The sequence below is a fragment of the Spermophilus citellus genome (genome assembly GCF_964194105.1).
Source record: "Spermophilus citellus genome assembly, chromosome: X".
NCBI classification, from domain to species: domain Eukaryota; kingdom Metazoa; phylum Chordata; class Mammalia; order Rodentia; family Sciuridae; genus Spermophilus; species Spermophilus citellus.
The window spans coordinates 31,052,438-31,066,420 of record NC_138190.1 but is presented as its reverse complement, the minus strand read 5'-3'; positions in this window follow the sequence as shown (position 1 = coordinate 31,066,420).

Genomic DNA, 13,983 nt, shown 5'->3' with positions numbered 1-13,983 from the left:
TTAATCCCTAGTATCAAAAAAGAAAAAGAAAAAGAAATAAGTATGGGGTTGGGATATAGCTCAGTGGCAGAGTGCTTGCCCAGAATGCATGAGGACCTGGGTTCCATCTCCATTAAAAGAAATAAATTGAGAAAGGGGTTGTAGGAATCTCCAGTTTGTAGCCAAGTTGGACAGAAGTTGTGGGTAGACCGGGAATTCTCCACTTGAGATTGGCATCTGTGAAACAGGGAGGAAAAACTGTGGAACTGAGCACCTTAACCTATGGGATCTGAATGCTATCTCCAGGGAGTGTCAGAATTGAGTTAAACTGTAGGACACTCCCCCATAGTCTGAAGAATTGGCTAGTATGGGAAAACCCCCATATGTCTGGGGTCATAGATATGTTCTATATTGACTATAGTATCACAAGTGAAGTGTTCTGAAGTATTGAAGTTGTTTAGAGTATAGTAAAATAATATAGCTTTTTTTCCCTTATTACACAGGGATACTTGCTCTTAAATTAAAATTTCCACAGAGCAGCTATGTAAAATATGTAAATGCCCCAGCGTGCCTGCTAAGCCAAGCATCCTGCTTGAATCTTTCTCTGTTTCAACAAAACAATTTTGTTTGAACCTTTCACATAGTGGCAGAAGTTGCCTGTCATCCAACCTTTCACACAATGGCAGAAGTTGCTCGAAATAGCGGGCAGCCAAGTGAAAACACAAGGGACTTAGATGATAATTTTAACTTACTTTGCCAAAGACCAGAAGGAAGACTTTTCCTGAAGTGTGAACATCTGAGATGTGAGATAAATTAACATCTGTAAAGCTCATTGATATTTTCTCTCATACTGAGCTGGAAACATAAGCCCTTGATGCTACTGTATCATGAAAATGTGGAAAAGTGATCCTCACTTGTCATTCTGGAAAAACGTCGAAACAATCCAGGCAAAGAAGAAGTTAATAAATAACCCTTTTAAATGTCTGGTTTGTGTCCAATGCTCACCATATTCAATGTTTTCTGCTGTACTCGTTTTTCCTCATTGTTCTAAGTACTGGCCAACATAGCACACCCAGGTTTCCTAATCTAAGAGCTATGCTTATGAGCAGCTTCATTTGAAAGGCAACTTTTGCCTTTGTCATACAATCATTCAGCTGTGAAAATCCTCCTGCCATTTACTGTAGTCTGAACGTGCAACCACTGACTACAGCTGAACACTACAGTATTTCCCCAGGGCTTTCCAATGGAAGATTTGCATTTTTTTCACATGTTCACATTGATGGGCCCAGACTATCATATTAACCTAAAATTCCTTCAAGCCATAGTGAAATGTTCTCTTTACTACCTACGAGAAATTGTTTTCACTGTGGTTTAAACAAATATAGATTCAATGATTTACATAGAAATAATTCAGATTTTGATATAAAATTTCATTCATATAACATGTATTTATTGTATACTTTTTTCTTTTTTAAAAATATATATTGCTTTTTAGTTGTAGATGACACAATAACTTTTATTTATTTATGTGGTGCTGAGGATCAAACCCAGTGCCTCACACATGCTAGGCAAGCACTCTACCACTGAGCCACAGTCTCAGTCCTATTGTATATATTTTACTGGGGGTGGGTGGGTAGAAAATAAACTCAAAGCACAATAACATGATTATATATATATATATATATATATAAATTATTATATATATAATAAATTAAAATTAAATTAAATATATTATATATATATTTTTTTAAATTTTTTTTTAGTACCAGAGATTGAGCCCAGGGGTGCTTTACCACTGAGCAACATCCACAGCTATTTTATTTAGAGACAGGGTCTTTCACACAGTGGCAGAATTTGCTTAGGGCCTCGCTAAGTTGCTAAGGCTGGCTTTGAATTCAAGATCCTCCTGCCTCTGCCTCCCAAACTGCTGGGATTTCAGGCATGCACCACTATGCCCAGTGACATGGTTATATATTAACAGCATCTATCTATCCATCCTTGTATCTATTCATTTATCTACCTTAGGGTTGTGAAAAGTGCTATAGTAAATAGAGAATTAAAGCAGAATAACAAGTTTGAGGATGCTGGGCACTATAGCACATGCTTTTAATCCCAGCAACTCAGGTGGCTGAGGCAGGAGGATCACAGATTCAAGGCCAGCCTCAGCAACTTAGCAAAACCCTGTCTCAAAATAAAAAATAAAAAGGTTTGGGGATATAGCTCCATGGTAAAGCACTCCTGGGTTCAATCCTCAGTAACCTCCCCTCCCACATGCATACATGCTACATCTTCAAAAAGAATAGACAGGAAGGACCTTTTGAGGAAGGTAAATTTTGGAAAACATCTTTAAAAATGGGATGATGCAGATGTCTAGAGAATGAGCACTCCAAACAGATGGATTCACCAGTGAAGAGGCCAGGAATTGTCTGAGGGAGAGCAGGGGGATCAGCAGGCCTGGAGCCAAGCACATACGTATGGGAGAAGTGGGGACACATCTTTGGTACAGATGTCAGAATAGGGACCCATTCAGGTTCATAGGACCTAAGTCATAAAATTTCAGGCTTCTCTTTATGGGAAAGAAGATTTACAAATACAAACTTAGATATAAATATGGACATTTAATTAGAACATTTAATTAGATATAAATATGAACATTTAATTAGAAATTGTAGAAAATTACAAACTTTATAAAAGTTGACAAATATCACAAACATCAAAAGTGTTTAACTGGATTTTTATGTGTGTTCTTTTTTAAAATATTTATCTTTTAGTTACAGGTGGACACAATAACTTTATTTTATTTTTATGTGGTGCTGAGGATTGAACCCAGTGCCTCACACATGCCAGGCAAGCGCTCTGCCTCTGAGCCCCAGCCCCAGCCCTTATGTGTGTTCTTGATAGAAGAGAACTTCTGTTCAGGCAAACTTTGATATGACCCAAACCACTGCTTATAATTTTATATGTCTGGGGATTAGAAGATTTCTCCACAGTCTAGCTTCTGGTGCCATTCACTTTAATGACTGCTTCTCTGCCTCTACCTACATAGTTTCAGGACCTAGAGCCAATAATCCATGTTCTAATCACTGAACACTGTCTGACCTTGAGTCCTTGTGTCCTAACTTCAGGTGAGTCAGCACAGGGAAAGAGAATTCCTGGAAGGCATTCCTCATACTGGAAAAGTTAGAAGTGGCTCACCTCTATACAGGACTGTGGGGAACATAAACACATCTCAGAAATCCAAACTAAATATATGCTTGTGGATAGATTCCAAATACTTCCCTGGAGATTCAAATGACAAAACCCTTCAAGGACAAAGACATAGTTGTTGAGGGGAGGAGGCAGAGAGTGCACGTAGCACCTGGTAGGAGATAGTAGGGACTTTGGCAAGTGCAACAGGGAAGCTTGAAGGATTTGGAGTACAAAAGTCATATGATTGGATTTATTGAATTTTCTGTTCCAAGAAATTTTCCTACATTTTACATGTCTTAAATCAGAGTTATTAGGATTATCTTCATAGAAACTGTCTTACAATAGTCAATTGCCAAAGTTTAGACATGGGGTTGTTGCCTGGGTGTAGAGGAACTTGTTAGGGAAGTGTTTTTTATTTTTGTTTTTTCTTGTTTTGGCACTGGCAATTGAAATCAGGGAGGCTCTACCACTGAACTACATCCCAATCCTTTTTATTTTTTTTTATTTTGAAATAGGATCTCATTAAGTTGCCGAGGATGGCCTTATTTTCTTCCCTTTGGTTGAGTTCTGTGAATTATCATTACTGCCCATGTTCATTTTAAATGTTTTTTAGAAAATGTTTTCCAAAAATTATACAATGATTTGGTATTGAAAGTTAAAGTGAAACAGAAAATCAGAGAAACAAAATAATAGGGTATACATTTGATACTCATGAAATGAATGTTCATTGTTGGAGGACTGATGGAAAATCTGTAATTTTGTACAAAGCAACAATGAAGTAAGTGCCTTAAAAGACAAAAGAAATGAAACTCAGGAGCAGATGGACTTGTGTTTTCTTTTGTTCCTCATATACATGTGGAAGGATTGCCTAAAATTACATCAGGAGATACAAATGGACACAGTAAAAAATGTCAAATATCTTGGTATCGATGATAGTATTTCCAAAGTGGGCAGATTCTGGTATAATTACACAATGCTTTGCACAAGATTGTTATTGATACCAGGCTTCATAATTTAGTTCATGGCAATGTCACTTAGGTATACTAAGACGTTCTTAGTATGGTATTTTAGGTTCAGTAACATATGGTTCATCTAACAAGATTGCTGTTAGTGGTGGGTTGAAAATAGACCCTAAGAGTGAAGCCAGATTTAAAATTAGGTAGTCAGTGTAGTTAGGTAAATCGGGTCTAACATTGAGTGAAATCCAAAATGGAGGCCATGCTGAGAATGACTCAAGGAAAACACAGGACGACTCATGAAATGTTAATGAAGTCCCCAAAAGGCCCTAGGCCAAAGTCCACCTCAAAGAAGTGTTAATGAACAGCCCCCAACAGATTTGGAGATAGCCCATCCCAGAGAAGTGATAAGCCCATCCTAAAAGTCCTTCCTGCCCGTTTGGCCCACCTGTGTCCCACCCCTCGGGCCTTCCAACCTACATTCCATCACCAAACCTATATAAAGGGAAACACATTTGCCCGCCAACTGGATTCCACCTCTTGGGTCCCCTTCTTCCTCCGGGAGAAGTCTTTTCTGCTGTCCTTTAATAAACTTCTAATTTCTACTCTGACCTTGCCTCGGCGTGCTTCTTTGGTGTCATTCTTCAACATTGGGGAAGCAAGGACTTGTCACCGGTCAACAGAGGTAACAAGAGGATAAGGATAGAAGAAGGGAGGCTATTTCACAGATGATTACAGTGATAGAGACAACTTGGAGCAGGCAGTAACTGTGTAAGTGTTCAGACATGGTAAGGTGGTGGATATATTCTGAAAGTAAAGGAAATAGGATTGGATAAAAGATATGAAGAAAGAAACAGGAGAAGGACTACTTCAAGGCTTTTGACTTGAGCAAATGGAAGAACAACAGTGCCATCAGCTGAGATGGGTAAATGGGAGATGGTGGAAGAAATTTGGGGGACAGCATAGGAATTTTACTTTTATGCAAGTTATGCTTGGATATTTATTTATGTAAAAATATATTTTAGTTGTCAATGGACCTTTATTTTATTTATTTATATGTGGTGCTGAGAATCAAACCCAGTGCCTCACACATGCTATGCAAGTGCTCTACCACTGAGCCGCAACCCCAGCCCTGCTTGGATACTTATTAAAAGAGAATCAGAGATATGAAAAATTGTACTCTATATGTGTAATATGAATTTTAATGCATTCTGCTGTCATATATGACAAATTAGAATTAAAAAAAAAAACCTAAAAAAAAGAAGGCAGAACATATGGGTTTAGATGCTGACAGGTGTGTAAATGAAGTGGTAGAGTCTGTGAAGTCCTCCTCAGATTATTAAGGCTTTTTCAGTATAATAGGAAATGGGACACTGGCTTGCAGCAGGGATGGAGAGGGGCTGTTAGAAGTTGAAAGAGAGATGATAAGACATAAGATAGTCATCTAGGAACTTGCTACTCAAGAGGCAGCAATGTCAGAATCACCTGGAAGTTTGCTAGAAGGCAGGTTCTCAAGACTCTGCAGCAGCATCAGAAACTATAGTTATCAAGATCTTTGGGTGGCCAGGCATGGTGGCACAAGCCTGTAATCCTGGTGATTTGGGAGGCAGAGGCAGGAGGATAGAGTTCAAAGCCAGCCTCAGCAACAGTGAGGAGCTAAGCAACTCAGTGAGGCTCTGTCTCTAAATAAAATATAAAAAAGGGCTAGGGATGTGGCCACAGTCAGTGGTTAAGTGCCTCTGGGTTCAATCCCTAATACCCCCCCCCCCCCCCACACACACAAAGATCCACAGGTGATATATTTATCAAGGTCCCCAGGTGATTTATTAGCACATTAAAGTTTGATACACATTTTAGGGAGATCAGAAAAGAATAAAATAATATACATATATTTTTGGTACTGGAGATTGAACCCAGGGGCACTTTACTACTGAGCCACATCCCCAGCCTTGTACATTTTTTAAAAAATTTGAGACAGGTCTTACTAAGTTGATTAGGGCCTTGCTGATTTGCCCCAAGGCTGGCCTTGAACTCATGATCCTCTTGCCTCAGCCTCCTGAGTTGCTGGGATAACAGTCATGTGTCACTGTTCCTGGCCAGAAAAGAATAATCTGATGGCACTGCTGTACTAAGGGCCCATTTGAGGTTTGTAGTGTGAATTTAAAGAGAGTATTTTTTTTTCCAGTCAAATGCAGTAGCAGGACACAGCTGGATGTGACTAGAGTTGTGATTGTTTTAAGGAAGTAAGTGTGAAGCCAAACGAATCAAGGAAGTTGAGAGTATATGTAGTATATATAAATAAATGTATATATACACATATGGGGAAGTAACAGTGGTCCACTTCACCTTTTGAATATAGTTCTGAGGCTTGTTTTCAAAAGGGACAAGATTTCCTTTTCCTTTTCTCCCTCTCCCCTCCCTAACCTGGGGGCAGAAAACAGGATTATCTTGATTATCTCTGTTCTACAGGAACATCTTGTCTGCCAGAGGATGTAGGAAGTGAATATCTCCCAAATTAACAAGTGAATCCTAACACACTACCAGGACACCCTGGGGCCTGGTCCAGGCACACCAGGAATGTAGCCTTTGAATAGCTCCTTTAGAACTGCCCCCACTTCCTCTTGATGGGCAGAATCACAGCCTCTGGGACAGGAGTTCCCAGGGTTTCTCTTTTGCTAGCAAAACAATAAAAATTCTTTTTCCTTAAAAACTTTATGCTTGAATTCAGGACCCCCAAAAGACCACCAGAGACCAAGATTGATGTAAGCAGCAAAGAGGTGTTTATTGCGAGCTAGCTCGGTCCTCCGCGCACACACACAGCAACTGGTGACCCTGAGAGGCCCTGAGCCCAGGGTTTGCAGCAGTTTTATACACTCTTTGGGGAAGGCAGGGACTTCACATACATCATAGCATCTCTTAGAAAATCATCACACACCGCAGGAAAATCATAAAGCAACTCTAAAACATGATTAGCACATTCACTGGAGGGAACAAGTTGGGTAGGGGTGATTGGTTACTATAAGAGGGGGATTCATTTGAACTGATTGGTTTAAGCCAAGATGGGTGTACTTGCTGAACTACATGGTTTCCCAACACGTTATAACCACCATAAACTACTGGGAGGGTCATCTGGCATCCCAGGTATTTCCCGGTCTCATGCTGATTGGTGGCTGCTAAGGGGTTACTATGGGTCTCCACCTAGCCTGACTGAGTCAGAGACACCTGGTGCAGCAGATCTCTCCTGTTATTTGTAGATAAACCACTTAGCAGGGTGGGAATGTGCCTAGGAGTGCTCTGTGGGTCTTTCCAAGGACAAAGGTGATGTCTTTTCCTTGGACAGGCTTTGCTCTGAGGTAGAGTCTGTTTTTTCATTCCCCCCTTTGTCTGGAAATTTGGGAACCAATCATGGTTCCCTCAGTAGAGGGCCTATTTGGGCAGGCTCTACATCTTGGTAAACAGTAATCCTCAGGGGACAGTCTTCAACTTCCCAGACTCACTCAAAATTGGCCTTCTAGATCCAACCTGACTCGATTTACCTATCTACACTGTCTATCTATTTCTGGCTTCATTCCCCCCTAATTTTAGGAAATCTTTATTGCTGTAAGGAGAAGGGGTGACGGCTCATTCTGGCTGCTTCAGAGCTGAAATGGGGTGTCGAATGTGAAGGGGTTTGACGACATGGGGGGTGATGTGGGGGACATGAGTTCCCTTTTAGAAGTCAGTTCCATTTGAAGTCTGGTTGGGGAAAAATAGGTTGTCATCTGGGGATGGGTGCTTCTATGAGAGAAACAAAAACCATGAGTACTGAATAAATGTTGCAGCAGCTGGAACATGTCACTATATAGAAGTTCCCTCCCCAGGCTTTAACATCCCCAGTTATCAGGACTGTAAACATAACATTTAACTTAGTGTTACAGATGTCCTTCCCCATAAGATACAGTTTAATAATTTAATGTCATCTGTTCTTGCAAAATCCTTTTACTAGTATGACCTCTGGAAACCTTTAATTCTGTTACTTAGGGCTGGATAATCATACTAGCAAACACCAAGCCTACTTGTTTAAGTTAGGAATATCAGTAGGCCTCAAACTAAAAACTACTCTGGCAGTTCCTCTTGATAGTTTCTTTTGATAGTTATCGGGCATTCCTGCCTAAGATAACTCCAGTTTACTTATTATTGGGGGCTAATACAAGGTGTATACCTTAAGTTACATTTTTAAATTATTATTATTATTATTATTATTATTATTAAAAATGCCCCCAAATAACTGTGTTTTGGTTTTAACTGTCTTTGCTAAGTGTTTAAGATGAAGCAGTCAAACTGACTTTTGTTTCTATCTATTGTTAACACTCAGCTGAGTTTCCATGGGAATCCTGGGGGAACTTTACAGCAGCTTCTCAGTTCTGCTATTGCCATTTGCGCTAGGATGGATCCAGGTTTTGCTTGACCATGTGGCTTCCCTTGGAAGCATCAGGGATGTCTCCCTTCTCCGGTGACCCTCATCTTCATAGCAAATGCACTGATTGGCTTTCTGTTCTGCAGTGGTCTCATTAATCTCCCTGATCCAGATGTTATGTGTCCAAGAGTTACAAAGCTCTTTAGAGAAGTTCCCTGTTCCCTGGATTCAGACTGACTCAGAGGGCAAGAGCCAAATATTGGTTTTCTTGGCCCTTTTAATTTAACTTTAATTTTAAAACTTAATTTTAAACATCCAGCAAATAAATTTCAACAGCCTTATGTTAAGAGTACTGGGCTTTAATGTCTATCTCTCTATCCTGTAGGTGATAACTCTTTATCTTAAATCAACCCAGGTTGTGTGTTCTTAAAGCAGTACCTCTGCAAAACATTAACAGGCCATAATTAGACCATTTATAAGAAAACTACAAAACAAAATTAACAAGATTAAAAACATATTTAGTTTGTGTAATAGCTACCTTGAATTTCGGCAGAGTTATACATTATATCCCCTGTTTGAGATCCTAGTAATCTTGACAAAAACCAACTTTTGGACACAACCTTAAATGTACTGAAATCTGGCCTACTTCTTTCATAGTCATTTTTACATGTTGTTAGATGGGACACAGAGACTTATCTCAGGTAAGGCAGGGCTCTTTATAAATCTTAAGTGCTGTAGTTCTGAAGCTGATCTTTGCTTTTCAAACATCATTTTACAAAGCCTACATAAATTGTTGCTCAAGTTCACATGAATATTAGCTAACACAATATAATATCACATCTAAAACATGAATTAAAGAAAGGCTGAAAGCTTTTAACCTTTTGTAGAAAAGTAGCAAAGTACTTTTGTGTTTTGCAATATTAACCTTTACATAGATTAGGCTCTCATTAACTTAAAAATACATTTAAATTGTACCTCAGTGTAAAAAGTAACATAAAACTTTACATATCTTATTGATAACAGGCCCAGTTATAGAACATCAGATGATATAAATAAATCTCCAATATGTTTTTTTTAAGCCTAAAATTACCATACAACTTTAGAGCACCAGCTTGATATAATGCTCTTTTAAAGCTTCTATCTTACAGACTTGTATACCTGGAAGATATAAACACATTAATAGTACCACAATTACATTGATGTTTTTATATTAACCAAATTTAGCTTTTAGAGAAATAACAGCACAATTCTCCAAAACAACAGTTCTTGTTTAACCAGCTGTTTAATTTCTTTAAGGTTACTTGCTCAAAAATTTACATATGTAACTAACTTACAGAGACCTTCTTTATCACTTACTTAAACCCTCTTATTTACTTAATCACATAGACTCTCTTATCCAGAAACACATTTTCCCTCTATTAAATCCATACCTAGAACCTTCTAATTTCTCTTTTCCATATGTTAACCTCCTTTTCTGTTCACAATTTGAAACAATCCATGTAAATTTCTGAATTTAGGCAGATTATTTCATAGACATCAGCATTTTATTAGTTTTTTTTTGATCACATAGGAAAAACTTATAAGCTTAATTTTAAAGACATCTTTACTTTCATCTGTTTACCCAATTTAAATTGAACCATTTAAATCACATGAATCAAAGATATTTGGATCCATTTTTTTAATTTCATGAGGATTCTCATATATCTACCAATTGTCATATCATGTGCATGATATATGGACATACACACATACATACAACACATAAACACAAGTGTGCACACATAACACAATAGTAAAGGCCTTGTAGCTTTTCTCAGGTGAAATCTCCATTGCAATGTTTAAAAAACTCCACAGTTGATAAAAATTAGAACTGATTAGAAAAACATTAACCTAGGACTGTAGGATCAAAATCATGAGCTAAAAAAATACAGAATCTAAGAAAAACCAAGGGTCCAAAAAAAATGATTGGCCAATAATTAGTAAATACCATACAATTTACTTTTTGGTTTAGTCTAGTTTGAGTTCAGGTAAAAGACACCTTTACTCTCTTTTTTTCCCCCTTGGACCTCAGATCAGTCTCCTACTGAGCTCCCAGGCTTCTTCTATTTGCATTTCAACTTAAGTCCTGGCTGAGGTCTGGAAGGAGCAGGGAAAACTACTATTCTGAGCAGAAGCCTCATGCCTAAGGCATTTTAACCTTAAGTCATAATTTTCAGGTTTGGATGTTGAAAATTGTGATACAAGTTTAAGATACAATTCACAAAATTTCATACCTTTATATCTTCCTACACTAGAAAAACTTGCTCACACAAAACTGAAAATAGGATCTTACTTAATAATATAAAAGCTACCATCAGAAGAAATCCCTTCAGGATCATTAAGCTACTTCCTTTGTTCTGAAGTTCCTAAAGTAGTATTAAGTTACATTAAATCACCTGAAAAAAAATTTCAAAAGAGAACCACACACTACCATGTGTATCCAAAATTAAGCTTTAAAAATTCCCAAGACTGTTGCTATTCAATGTCATTTCAATAAGCCAGACCAACGTCCCAATCTAACACTTTCCTTTCCTAAATCCTACACACTGAGGGGAACAGATACTATTGTAGGGACAAAAGAGGCAAGGCACCGAAGATAGCAGGAAACAGTTTTATTTGACTGTAGCCAAGTTCAGAGGGCACAGTTTTTGCTATAATCAATTAATCCCCTGAACCCTGAGTTCAGGTAGTTTCGGAGTTTTATACCCAGTATGTAAGGGGAGAGGCTCAGAAGTTCACAGTCTGCAGAAGTTCACATAAAGCAGCTTTTTCTCTCACTGTTCTGGGCAAGTTAACCCTTCAAGGACAACACCTGAGAAGGACAGAGCTTCTTCTCCCCTTTCTTTCCTCCCCCTGCCAGCTGTTACCATGGAGGCCAGTTGGTAACTTCTCTTAAAAATGTACACATCTCTGTGAAAACCCAGCTCAAGGCTAGAGGCCTTGTTTGCACATTTCTACAAAGTACTATACTGGATGTTTGTGAAAAACTAGTAAGGGGGTGTTCAGCACCTGGAGTGCTGGTATCTTCCTGGCCAGTGGCTAAGTAAAACAGGGAAACACAAAAATAGGAAGTTTATCTACATTAGACTCTTTCACAGAGACTCTTTTCCTGAAACAGTCCTAAAATCAGCCATGGTGAAGAGGGCTTTTCTGTAGAGAAAGGGGGTGCACTTCAATACCATACCATGATTTACTATCCTTGCCTAAACTAAGGATAGTAGATTTCACTGGTACACCTAGTGAAATCTTCCCAGGCTACCCAATTCAAAAATTGGTGAAAAAATAAAACTAAATGATTGGGAGTTACTTGCAAACTTGGAAGTAGATACTTAGTTTTCCATCCTAAGTATTTAAGTTCTCTGGCATGAATTATCTGAAATCATAAACAAAACAATTACCTAAACCCAACTTTTAACTGCAAGATTGTGCAATGCTTCAAAAACCCATTCAGATACCAGATTGTTACAATAAAACATCATCTTTTAGATACACATTCAGCCAAGATCATTCCCAAGAAATAATCTATAATATTAACACATTACTGCATTCAGTGTCCCTTTCTTTCTTTCTTTCTTTCTTTTTTTTTAGACAGAGGTGGTAGTAAGCCTTACAGTGTAGGGAAGGAAGAAGGGAGTTCCCCAAAGCAAAATGGCTTCGGCAGCTGCTGGGAGTTCCTAAGTCCCTCCTTTTACTTACAGGATTAGTTCCTCTGGTTTGGTCCAACCCCAGGCACCAGGCACTCTCCATATCTCCTAACTTTTCAGTAGTCAGCTCCCCAAAAGTTCATCTTACATCCTCGGCATGCAGTTGTTTGGAAAGCAGAGGGGAGGCTCCTCTAGAGTCCCCTCTGGGGTGTCAAAATTTGTAACTGAAAGTTCAGTTCCCATCCCCGAAGCCAATTAATGCCAATTTAATAATGAGGACAGGGTTTTGAGAAAAAAAAGTGAGATATCAAAGTTCTTAGATCCCCAGCAGGCATTTCCCTCTGCAGTGGGTGCACTCAAGCCAGCCAACTATGGGAAGAAAAGAAAATGTTGCTTCCATAATCCCATTTAACAAAGGGGAGTAAAGTTTATCAAAGCTGGTTTTTCACTGTGTCCTCATTATTGAATTGGCATCTAGAAAAAGAACTGAGCTTTCAGTTATAGGGATACACAAATATTTTATACTCAAATTTTTTAAAAAATTTACTGATAGTGCACTTAACGGCACTCTCAGATAGCACTGGATTACATGACATTAACTAAAGCATTTATTTGCCCAGAGGATATTTGGTTTTAACAGGGTTGCCTGAAGGTCAATATATTTCTAAGTTGTAGTGCACGACTTTTTTGTGGACTAATCTGAGAGGGCTAATCTATGATCTTTGGGTAAACTGAAACTAAGGAATTTCTTGGTGTCCTCTGAAATCACATCCAAAATTAAAGGGGTCCTTCATTCAAGTATTTGGTGTTTGTCACAAAATCCTTAAAGACTGATTCTGGAGTGGGAAAATTCAAGAGTGAATATTACCGATATAAAAGGATTTGACTCCAAATTTAGAGCCCATGTGCATGTGGAAGTGTGACAAAATGAGCCTACAGTGTTTGTGAGCATTCCTGTGGTACCTGTACCTATGGTAAAAGAATAAAATTCAGAAACAAAAGGTCAACATTACTCTTGTTTTACTTTGGCTATTCATTCAGAAGAGTCTAAGACACATTCATAATAGAAAATGTCCAAATGAGTAACACCACAGGGCTAAGGATTTTTGGAGTATATAATCTATAGATATTCAGACTCAAAATCTCATCCAGTCTAGAGATACATGTTCTTGCAGCAGTGTGAATACTTCCAGCATTGAGGAACACTTTCCTGCCCTAGTCAGCTAATTCCATCATTGGCCTTTCTATTTGCTCTTTATATTGACTCTGTATCTGTTTCTCGAAAGCTGCCAACATTGGTTCCAAATTGTCAAATGGAACAAAAGAGAATAACCATGATTCATTGACCAATTTTCAAAACCTCTTTTTAAAAATGTTAAGACAGCTTACATTAAAGTCAGCCTAGTGACCTACATTGCCCACTTTATTTCTCTTATTTATTCATATCTGTATAAGAATAGGGACCTCAGAAAGACATTTATTTGTCTGAAGATGTTTGACAATTTCAGAATATCAGGGGAGCTCAAACTCCATTGATCTAAGCTAGACACCCCCATTAATTTAGAATAAGATTCCATTAGTTTTCTGATGGCTCAGTTAACACTGTTAATTGATATTGAGCAACAAATCCCTTGGGTATTTTTCACATTAATTGCTGTCAAGCTGGATCTCCCACATCCAGTAATAGTAATCAATCTTTTGGACTTTAATGCAAGGCTCTTGTTTTCCCTTAATAGGCTTCACCTTGTTGGTTTCATCTCATCATTCTATCCCACTGGGT